Source organism: Rhinatrema bivittatum, unplaced genomic scaffold (assembly GCF_901001135.1).
Source record: "Rhinatrema bivittatum unplaced genomic scaffold, aRhiBiv1.1, whole genome shotgun sequence".
Classification (NCBI taxonomy): Eukaryota; Metazoa; Chordata; class Amphibia; order Gymnophiona; family Rhinatrematidae; genus Rhinatrema; species Rhinatrema bivittatum.
In genome coordinates, this window is record NW_021820281.1 from 672,404 (window position 1) to 683,200 (window position 10,797).

Sequence of the window (10,797 nt, forward strand, 5' to 3'; positions counted from 1 at the left end):
AATTACTGAAAGCCCTGGTGGTCCAGCGGGATCCCGCAAGGGATATCTCCCTCTCAGGCCATCGGGCCTACCACGAATCAGTATTCAAAATGGCGCTGGTGCCCTTTACCCTTACTATCTCACAGGGGCTACCGTGCCATTGGTTGGCCCCGTCACATGGTAGGAGCAATGGACGGCTGGTGCCATCTTGTGCTCCTACCATGTGTCAGGGGCCAACCAATTGCACCAGTAGCCCTTGTGACATAGTAAGGGCAAAGGCTATTGGCACCATTTTGAATACTGGCAGCTGATGGCCCGAGTGCAGGAGATCACTCCAGGACCCCCGCTGGACCACCAGGGACTTTTGAAAAGTCCCCCCAAAGACTTGCCAAAAGTCCCTGGTGGTCCAGCGGGGGTCCGGGAGCCATAACCTACACTTGGGCCGTCAGCTCCCATTGCCAAGTTGCCTGCTGGGAGCCTGATGTAGCTTTAAATAGGCTGGACTTGATGACATCATAAAGAGGGGCGGACATTTTCCTGCCACTGGCCCTTTAAATCCTGGGAGGAGGCAACGCATAGGAGAGGCCCATGCCAGGGCGGCAGTTGGCGGTGTCCTGGATGCCTAAGATGGAGGAGGGACTCCGGCGGACCTGGGAAGATGTGACCTGCATCGGCAGTGGCTCCCCTCTGCCACCAGAGAGCCAGAGCCTGCTGCCATTGCTGTTGGGCAGTAAGAGGTAACTGGGACTGGCTGCGGAGCCCCATGGCCAGCATACATAACAATGGAACACAGTCAACATGAATTTACCCAAGGGAAGTCTTGCCTCACAAATCTGCTTCATTTTTCTGAAGGGGTTATTAAACGTGGATAAAGGTGAACATCGGTATATAAAACTGAATACATAAATAAAATAAATAGTGTATTTGGATTTTCAGTAGGCACTTGACAAAGTCCCTCATGAGAGGCTTCTAAGAAAACTAAAAAGTTAAGGGATAGGAAGTGATGTCCTTTCATGGATTGCAAACTGGTTAAAAGGAAACAGAGAGAAGGATTAAATGGTCAATTTTCTCAGTGGAAAAGGGGTAAACAGTGTGTACTTGGACCAGTGCTTTTTAATATATTTATAAATGATCTGGAAAGGAATACGATGAGTGAGGTTATCAAATTTGTAGATGATACAAAATTATTCAGAGTAGTTAAATTACAAGTAGATTGTGATAAATTGCAGGAAGACCTTGTGAGATTGGAAGATTGGGCATCCAAATCGCAGAAGAAATTTAATGTGGACAAGAGCAAGTGTTGCATATAGGGAAAAATAACCCTTGCTGTAGTTACACGATACTAGGTTCCATATTAGGAGCTACCACCCAGAAAAAAGATTTAGGCATCATAATGTTTGATGTACTTCCAACCTTTAGTTTGATGTATTTCCAACCTTTAGTTCTATGTAAACCGATGCAATATGTCTTTTTCATGAAAGTCGGTAGAAAAGCTTCTAAAATAAATAAACAGATTAATAAATAATGGATAATACTTTGAAATTGTTGGCTCAGTGTGCTGCAGCAGTCAAGAAAGCAAATAGAATGTTAGGAATTATTAGGAAGGGAATGGTTAATAAAACGGAAAATATCATAATGTCTCTGTATCGCTCCAAGGTGAGACCACACCTTGAATACTGTGTATAATTCTGGTCACCGCATCTCAAAAAAGATATAGTTACAATGGAGAAGGTACAGAGAAGGGCAACCAAAATGATAAAGGGGATGCAACAGTTCCCCTAAGAGGAAAGTCTGAAGAGGTTAGGGTTGTTCATCTTGAAGAAGAGACGGCTGAGGGGGATATGATAGAGGTCTTTAAAATCATGAGAGGTCTTGAATGAGTGAATGTGAATCAGTTATTTATACTTTCAGATAGTAGAAGAACTAGGGGGCACTCCATGAAGTTAGCAAGTAGCACATTTTTTACTCAATGCACAATTAAGCTCTGAAATTTGTTGCCAGAGGATGTGGTTAATGCAGTTAGTGTAGCTGGGTTTAAAAAAGGTTTGGATAAGTTCTTGGAGGAGAAGTCCATTAACTGCTATTAATCAAGATGACTTAGGGAATGGCCTCTGCTATTACTGGCATCAGTAATTCTCCAACCTTCACCAATATAAGGGAAAACTTGTATTGTGGTGTCTCTCCTGTACGGTGGCTCTGTTTGAGGACAACCAATTTTTAATTGTCCTTTTCATTCGCCCCGTCTATTACTCTTTATTATTGATATCTTGTATAGAACCAATTTTTATTCTTTCTTTTCTCTTTAACTATTTTCATAAAATCCCACCTCCCTGTTTGCCGAGGCGACCCAACAGTTAATTCTTATGTTTGAATACTTATCAAGGCTGCCGTTTCTGTTCCTTCTCAGTGGGTCGCGTCTGCCTGCCCGACATGGGCCATGTTTCGGCACTAGGTGCCTGCTTCAGGGGCTACGGGAGGGAAAACTGCTGTGTCCTCTCCGGATACATAGCGTTTGTAGTGTCTCCAACTATAAAAACCAAAGCGTTTAGCTCTTACTTAATCATTATTGTGACTCTACTCATTTGTTAATTACCACTATCAAGTCTTTAACACTTACGTTTGTTGTTGTTATTCGGTTATACGTGGACGACGCCTTACTTCCATGTCTAAGGCGCTAGTGCCTATACTGCACTTTTATACTTACCGCAGGTTTCCAGACACCTCCCGTCACTGAACCGAGGCCGACGCCGGTGTGTTTAATTAGGGTGATATCTCTAAAAAAGACCGTGCATTCATCGAGGTGTACATTCTATATACCCCAGCTCTATAGAATATGAGGTGCTATCTTCTGTCTGTCTTAATCGCGCCAGTCCCTTATCACAAATTCAATTAATAAATGAATCATTGCTTTGCGCATTGTCATGCGGACCTGATGGGAGACTGAGCACTCCCACGTCCGCTTACAGTTAGGGGCTACGGGAGGGCCGACCCTTCTCATTACCATAAATCTTATTATACATGTGATTTTTGCCCAGGTTCTATGTTGTTTAATATTGTTCTACTTAGTGATGGTGTGAAATCACCACGTTCTCTATGTTCTCTATGGACCCATGTCTCCATTAGTGATTTTTACCTTTTACTTTGTTATGCGGACCTAGTGGAGAACTGATTTCTCCGACGCCTGCTGCTGTCTTCAACTTGGAGGGCGGGGTTCCATCTATGATGCGGGGGGTGGACCCATCAGCTACTAATTACACCTTAATAAATCCTATCGGGGTCACTGCTTAGTTTAATGATCTCGCTGTATCTGCCCACCTCCCTTACATTCCAATGTTAGCGCGATTTTGACCATGGATTTTTTTTTACTCTAAATGGATGTATTTTCAACACTTCATTCCTGGTTCTCTCTTTTGGCTCCATGTGGTTTTCACTACGTTTCTAGTTCACTCTAGTTCACTTCATTCCTTGTTCTCTCTTTTGGCTCCATGTGGTTTTCACTACGTTTCTAGTTCACTCTATTGATGCTTGCTAAAAATTCCACAGGGTCTTCCAGATTAATATTTTTGCATTTTCTTTAATCCTATGACTCTATTCCTGTCTGTTAGTTAGCTCTGGGGTGTATCCCACTATTGGTTTACCATAAATTGATGTGTGCTGAAATCTGAGGGAGGATAAATACCTCCCTTATATATATATACTGTCTGTCTACTGAACTAACTTGTATACTTAACCCAATGCTGCCATATAGGAATGGGTTGTCTCTGCTAAATATATACTGGGATCCCTGTCTGTCTGAAAATTATCATTTTGAATGAACCTTAACAATTAAAGAAATGCCTTAATGTTGAATTAGGAGTGCTGTCTGCTACCTATGTGTATGTGTTTTTTCCTTCAACCCTCTCAACCCTCTCAACCCTCTCAACCTACCTATGTGTATGTGTTTTATCCTTCAACCCTCTCCTTAATATCCATACTTTTATGTAAAAACTGTCCAGTCTATTTCCCGATTCAGCCCATGTGGGGCTGTAGTATTCCATGTATAAATGAATCTCTGTTCTATCTGTATCAACTTTGAATTCAGGTCTCCACCTCTTGGATGTTCTTGTAACTGATAAATCACTGCCACTCGGAGGTCCTCCGGTGAGTGGCCCAGTTCTTTCCAATGGTCGGTGAGCGGTGCCCCCTCTACTTGATGTCTAAGACGGCTCACATGCTCCTGAATTCTGTTTTTCAACTTCCTCATGGTCTTGCCTATGTAAATTTTGTGGCAGGAACACCAAAGTGCATATACAACCTTTGTTGAATCACAGTTATATTCCTGATGAAAATAAAACTGTTTTCTTCCTGGTATAATAAGTGATGTGCCTTCATACATGTAGCTGCATGCGCTGCACTTCCCACATTTCTTTTGATTACCTTGTTGGTAAGTTTGTACTTCTCTTAGAGGTAACAAATTAGAGTGAACCGTCAGATCCTTCAAATTTTTGGCTTTTGTTAGGGCAAACATTGGTTTCTCCCTAAAACCCGGATGGATTTGTAAGATGGACCAATGTTTTAAGATGCTTCTTTTCAACATTTGTGCTTGCGGTGTGTACGGAAGAACACAGACCATCCGTTCATTTTTCTGTGGAATTTTAGGTTCAAGAAGAAGGTCTCTATTTGCCCATCTTGCCCTTTTGTATGCTCTCTTCACTACAGAGGGTGGATATCCTCTTTGTAAGAACCTGTTAGTCATGTCCTCAGATTGTGTCTTAAATTCTGCTGTTGTAGAGCATAATCTTCTGAGTCGCAAAAATTGACCTACTGGCAAATTGTCTCTTAGATGATTAGGATGAAAAGAGGAATAGTGCAATAAGGTGTTGCGATCTGTGGGTTTCCGGAAGATGGTAAAGTGAAATCCTTCATCTGTTAATGAAATCTGAATGTCCAAAAAATAAATGGTATGAGGATCATGTTGACTGGTGAATCGTAAATGTGGGTTGCAGTTGTTTAGCCATCTAATAAACGCTTTAAGTTCATCTTCTCCTCCTGTCCAGATGAAGAATATATCGTCAATGAACCTTTTCCACTCTTCCACATGTGTATAATACGAACTTTGATACACACACTTTTGTTCAAATTCTGACATATATAGATTTGCCAAGTCGGGGGCCATGGTGGCCCCCATTGCTGTTCCCTTGATTTGTTTGTAGAAATTCCCTAAGAACATAAAATAGTTTTCTTGCAATGCTATGCTTGCCATTTCTACAATGAACTCATTTGGGATCCTTTGTGGTGTTTGTACCGTGGTAAGAGTGTTCATGATCACTTCTATGGCTTCAATTTGCGGGATCGAGGTGTATAACGCCGTCACATCTACTGTAACCAACATTGTGGATTTTGGGTCCGGATGAAGTGCTTGTAAAATTGTCATGAGATGGGCCGAGTCACGTATGTATGATGTTATCTGTGGTATGAATTTACGTAAGGACCGATCTACGAACTGTGAAAGTGGTTCTAGGAGTGATCCCTTTGATGATACTATGGGTCGTCCCGGTGGTATGGTATGGCCTCTGTTGGAAACAGGATGCTGCTGGGCTTGATGGACCCTTGGTCTGACCCAGCATGGCAATTTCTTATGTTCTTATGTTCTTAGATTTGATATTCCGCTTTTTCCCAAAAATCATCTCAAAGCAGATTACAGACAATGTAAAAATATATTAAAGGAAGTAATATTTAAAACTGAGTGCCACTATAATGGCCTTTGATCCTAGGTAGGGAAACTTTATTCTTCCTAATGAGTTAATTAGGGGGAGGCCTGGTTTTATAGCATGTCACGAGAATTATCCATATGAGAGATAATGGGGTAGATTTTATACCATGCGCGCGCGCACACGGACACGACAATTTTATAACATGCACGTGCCGCCATATGCATGTTATAAAATCTGACACCATGTGCACATATGCACCTGATTTTGTATCGGCACGCGCATGTGCCTGTAAGTGCCCCACTTGTGTGCGCAGGGGGGATTTTTTAAATTACACACAGCGATGCGAGTTGCTTTTTTCCCAATTCCTTCCCAATACACTCCAATAAAGCCTCGTGGAGCGATTTCCCATTCCCAGGCATCAGCTGCGCTAAAATAAAATGGTGCCGATGCCCCTTTGCCCTTACCATGTGACAGGGTATCCGTGCCATTGGCCGGCCCCTGTCACATGGTAGGAGCACTGGATGGCCGGCGCCATCTTTAAAGATGGCGCCGGCCATCTTTACTCATCAGCCCCTATTATGGCCCATATTATTATCTACTTGCTGATTAAATTGTGCTCATTAAAATACTGGAAATAAATATAATAACAGCTTGAAACCTCGTGGCCATAAATGCCATTGCCATTTGATGCTCAGAAAAAAAGATTTAGACAGGAATCCTAATACAGTGTCTTCATTGAAAGAATAATTTTACAAAAGTGAAATATGACTTTTATACACATAAGCGAAGAGGTGAAACCCATATGTTTATTTAATTCAACACGCTTTCTGTCTTTGAGAAATACCTTGAAAGTGAATATTAATTTTAAACCTATTTTGCCAGATTTTAACTATTTGCTTACAATTTAATGCAACAGTTTGTTATGATCAATGTGGTATAGTTTCTGCAAGCTCATCTGTTTTCTTTAAAGTAATCTCTAAATGTTTTAATTCAATTTTAGTTTAGCATTAAATTCAGCACCCTTATGAGTGTTTAAAAGAAGTATTATTTTTCTAGTGAATAGAGACCCCCTCTCTATGGAGTTTTTAACGGTAGCTATGCAAAGGTGATGATACATGATAACTATGTTTCATAGGGGGTTACTTTTGTTATATAGTCACCTGAAATTGAATTTAGTGAAATAGTTCAAATGAGAAGGCAGTATTTTCTTTAATTCTCAGAAAGAATGTAATTCTTCTCAGATGAACTTTCTGATCATGCTTTGTGAAGAATTTCACCCAATAATAACCATCATGACTATTATAATGAGAGGTCGCCATGAAAATATGTCAGAAATAACATATAACAATTACCATTGATCTAATTGGCAGGTACAAAATCTAATATTAGTGTCAACTGTGAGTGCACAGCTTAAAATAATATTTTATTCTTATGACAATTAAACCATGTCGAAATAATTCACACAACTGGAAGCACTTTCTAGAATATATCAAAAATTGTAATCCTTCTTGCCTAAATATCCTGTCTATATTCTCACAGTCAATTTTCTCTACCAGAACAAACCTGTGGAACAAATGTATATGGCCCATATTATTATCTACTTGCTGATTAAATTGTGCTCATTAAAATACTGGAAATAAATATAATAACAGCTTGAAACCTCGTGGCTATAAATGCCATTGCCACTTGATGCTCAGAAAAAAAGATTTAGACAGGAATCCTAATCCAGTGTCTTCATTGAAAGAATGATTTTACAAAAGTGAAATATGCCTTTTATACACATAAGAGAAGAGGTGAAACCCAAACCCACAGAAATCACAAAAATATCATGGTTAGATTAAGGTGAGCTGAACCTGCAATTCCTACTCGGTTGGTGTCTTACGACATGGGTGCAAATATTGAGTTGTTGAATCCCTACAGCTGTATGAAATGTGACTTAGACAAAGATTGTGAGAACCAATTTCTGCTGAAAAAAGGGTTACTCTCCAAGCCTGATTAGCTCAGTCGGTAGAGCATGAGACTCTTAATCTCAGGGTCATTGGTTCAAGCCTGATGATGGGCAAGGGGTATTTACTTTTTCTGTTTCAGTAATTCATTAGGAAACCTACAAAAATGTTAGTGAAGCATTGGGTACTTGCCAGGTTCTTATGGCCTGGATTGGCAACTGTTGGAAACAGGATGCTGTTCTTGATGTATCCTTGGTCTGACCCAGTATGGCATCTTCTTATGGGTATCTCCTTTTCTGAACATTTAAGCAACTTATGGTGCCAGAAAAAAATATACTATCAGTTTCCAACCTGCAGAGCAGAAATGACAACTTCATATGCTTCTCAGAAAAAAGGAATCCATGTTCAAAATCACAAATATTCACCCAAAGGGAACCACTTTCTAGAAATTATCAAGGAATTGTACTTCTTCCTGGGTGAACATGCTGTCGCTGTTTCCTCAATCAATTTGCCATAGCAGAGCAAATCTGCAATACATAATATATGGCTTTTACTAGAATCTATTTTGGCCTGAAACCTAATATGGTGTCTTGAATGAAATACTGTGTATTCCAATGAGAATTCTGACATTTTATTTCATTCTCTCCATACTGGGCTGCTTTCTATTGATGGACCAATTTACAGAAAAAAATAGATTACAAGATTTTTGTAAACCTTTCCGTGTTATGAAAAAGGCATGAACATCTAATAAAAATGAGTAGAAGAAAGGAGAAGAAAAATTAAGTCATATAGTGAGAAAGGAAAACAAGGCAGGATGAACTTTGAAGTGAATTTACAAGGAAGCATAAACTGAAATAATGAAAGCAGAAAAATTCAAACATTCAAAGAAAAAATCAATGTTCACAAAACTTTCATTCTCAGTGACTTTGAATCAGAGGAGCTTCTACTCATAATGGAGAATTTCCTCACTCATTGGGTTCCGTGGTTGTCGTGGATGCCCTGGAATCTTCATGCTGCATTATGAGCAAAATGTCCTCAGTACTTGGGAGAAAATATACAGGATTCTCCAAGCAGCTAAAACGGGAATGAAAGAAGATCTTAAAGTAGGACCCACCCATTTCATAATGAATGAAGAGCAAAGGCTTCTTATCGAGAAAGCTTTGACCCTCTCTTTCAAAGCTCTGTGATACTTTACAGCCTACCCTCCTCCATGTGCATACATGACGTTTTCCATGTGTCATTGCTGAAGCCTCTTGTTTTATCCAGATACCACTCTCAGGCTCCTGAACCATCGGATCCTTTGGTACCGGACAATGTTACATCTCAAGTACATGAGATTTTGGATGTCCAGTTCCATCAATGATGCTGGGATTACTTGCTTGCCTGGGAAGGTTGCGCACCCGAGGATAATTCTTGGGAACCGGCCCGTAACATCCTCGACAAGGACTTATTACGGCAGTTCCATCTGGACCAACCAAGTAAACCCAGACCGGCAAAGAAGGGGCGTAAGAGAGGAGGTACTGTTGCGGATCTGGCCATGAGCACCGCGACCAGCCCCTTACCTCCGTGCTCCTGGACCTATTCCCGCTTCTGGAGGCCTGGTTTGCGCCCTGTTCGGTGGTGTCCCCGTGGGGGCCGTGCTGCCGGGAAGCTTCCCATGGATGCCCTGCTCCTAGGCGCATGTGCGTGCCATTTGGGCGCTTTTTTAGGCCATTTCTACTCGGTTGGTGTCTTACGACACGGGTGCAAATATTGAGTTGTTTGAATCCCTACAGCTGTATGAAATGTGAGTTAAGCAAAGATTGTGAGAACCAATTTTTGCTGAAAAAAGGCTTTTTTTTCTAAGCCTGACTAGCTCAATTGGTAGAGCAAGAGACTCTTAATCTCAGGGTCATGGGTTCAAGCCCCATGTTAGGCCAGGGGTATTTACTTTTTCTGTTTCAGTAATTCATTAGGAAACCTACAAAAATGTTAGTGAAGCATTGGGTACTTGCCAGGTTCTTATGGCCTGGATTGGCCACTGTTGGAAACAGGATGCTGGGCTTGATGTATCCTTGGTCATTTCGTGCCAGAGGTGACTCCACCCAGTTCCTGACATCAGACGCTGCGGCCTTGATAAGCTGGCCGCTGACACAGTCTTTGCCTTGCAATGGGTTTACCTCCTGGTTCCCTCTTGCGCTGTGCCCCGGAGTGAGTTGCCTTGGTACTTGCTCCGTTCCTGCTTGCCTGCTACAGTACCCGCTTGGTTCCTGTTTGCCTGCTACAGTACCCGCTTGGTTCCTGCTTGCCTGCTACAGTACCTGCTCAGTTCCTGCCTGGTTCCAGTACCCGAGTCCTGTTAAAGTAGCTGTCTACTGTTCTAGTCTGGTTCCAGTTCTCAGTCATGGTCAACTACCCGCCTAAGTCCCAGTGGTTAGGATCCTACGGGCTCCTCCCGGGGGGGCTTTGGCTTCCAAGGGTGAAGCCGCCTAAGTCCCAGTGGTTGGGATCCTACGGGCTTCTCCCGGGGGAGAACCAGCTTCAAGGGTGAAGAGCACCTCTACGTCCTGCCAGAACATCTGCCTCCCGGCCTGCCACATACTAGAGACATTGAACACCTTTCCCAGTCACCTGCAGGTCGGCCCAAGGGTCCACTAAATTGAGACTCCATAACAGCTCCCAATACATTGGGCATCCCAGCTATGTCAAAGAATCCATGCCAGATCTCTTGCAGTTGCACTGGGTCCACCGAGAAATAAATATACTGTCAAATATGTTTCATCATAGCTCTCAAGACTTGTCCAAAGTGCTGTGAGACTGAGGACTGATTCCTCCCACAAACCAGTCCGACTGTATTCTGGAAACTTCCTGTCACAAAAAAATGCAAAACGGTAAATAAACACAGGGATATTTCTCAATAATTCTCTATTCCGTTCAAGAGTTGAGGGGGGATGATTCCATTGTGATTGTAGCTGCAGATAAAGGGGGAGGGGTAGTTGTGCTGGATGTGTGTAATTATAACCAGGAGGTCTTAAGACAGCTTAGCGATCGACAGTTTTACACTGAAATAGATGAAGGATTTAATCAATCGGTAAGGTTGCAAGTGCAAGAGATTCTAGATTTGAAATAAAAGAAAGAAGAAGGAGCCGGCACCGAACAGTGAGTTCAACCCCGCCCCCTGTTCGGCAGCAGGCCTATCA

At 42.0% G+C, this 10,797-nt stretch overlaps 2 non-coding genes across 2 annotated transcripts; both read left to right on the top strand.

Moving 5' to 3' along the window:
- Nucleotides 1–7,661: 7,661 nt before the first annotated feature.
- TRNAK-CUU lies at nt 7,662–7,734 on the top strand. Its single transcript has one exon. It is a non-coding gene; the product is annotated as a tRNA-Lys (tRNA).
- Nucleotides 7,735–9,463: 1,729 nt separating this feature from the next.
- TRNAK-CUU lies at nt 9,464–9,536 on the top strand. Its single transcript has one exon. It is a non-coding gene; the product is annotated as a tRNA-Lys (tRNA).
- The last annotated feature ends 1,261 nt before the right edge of the window (nt 9,537–10,797 follow it).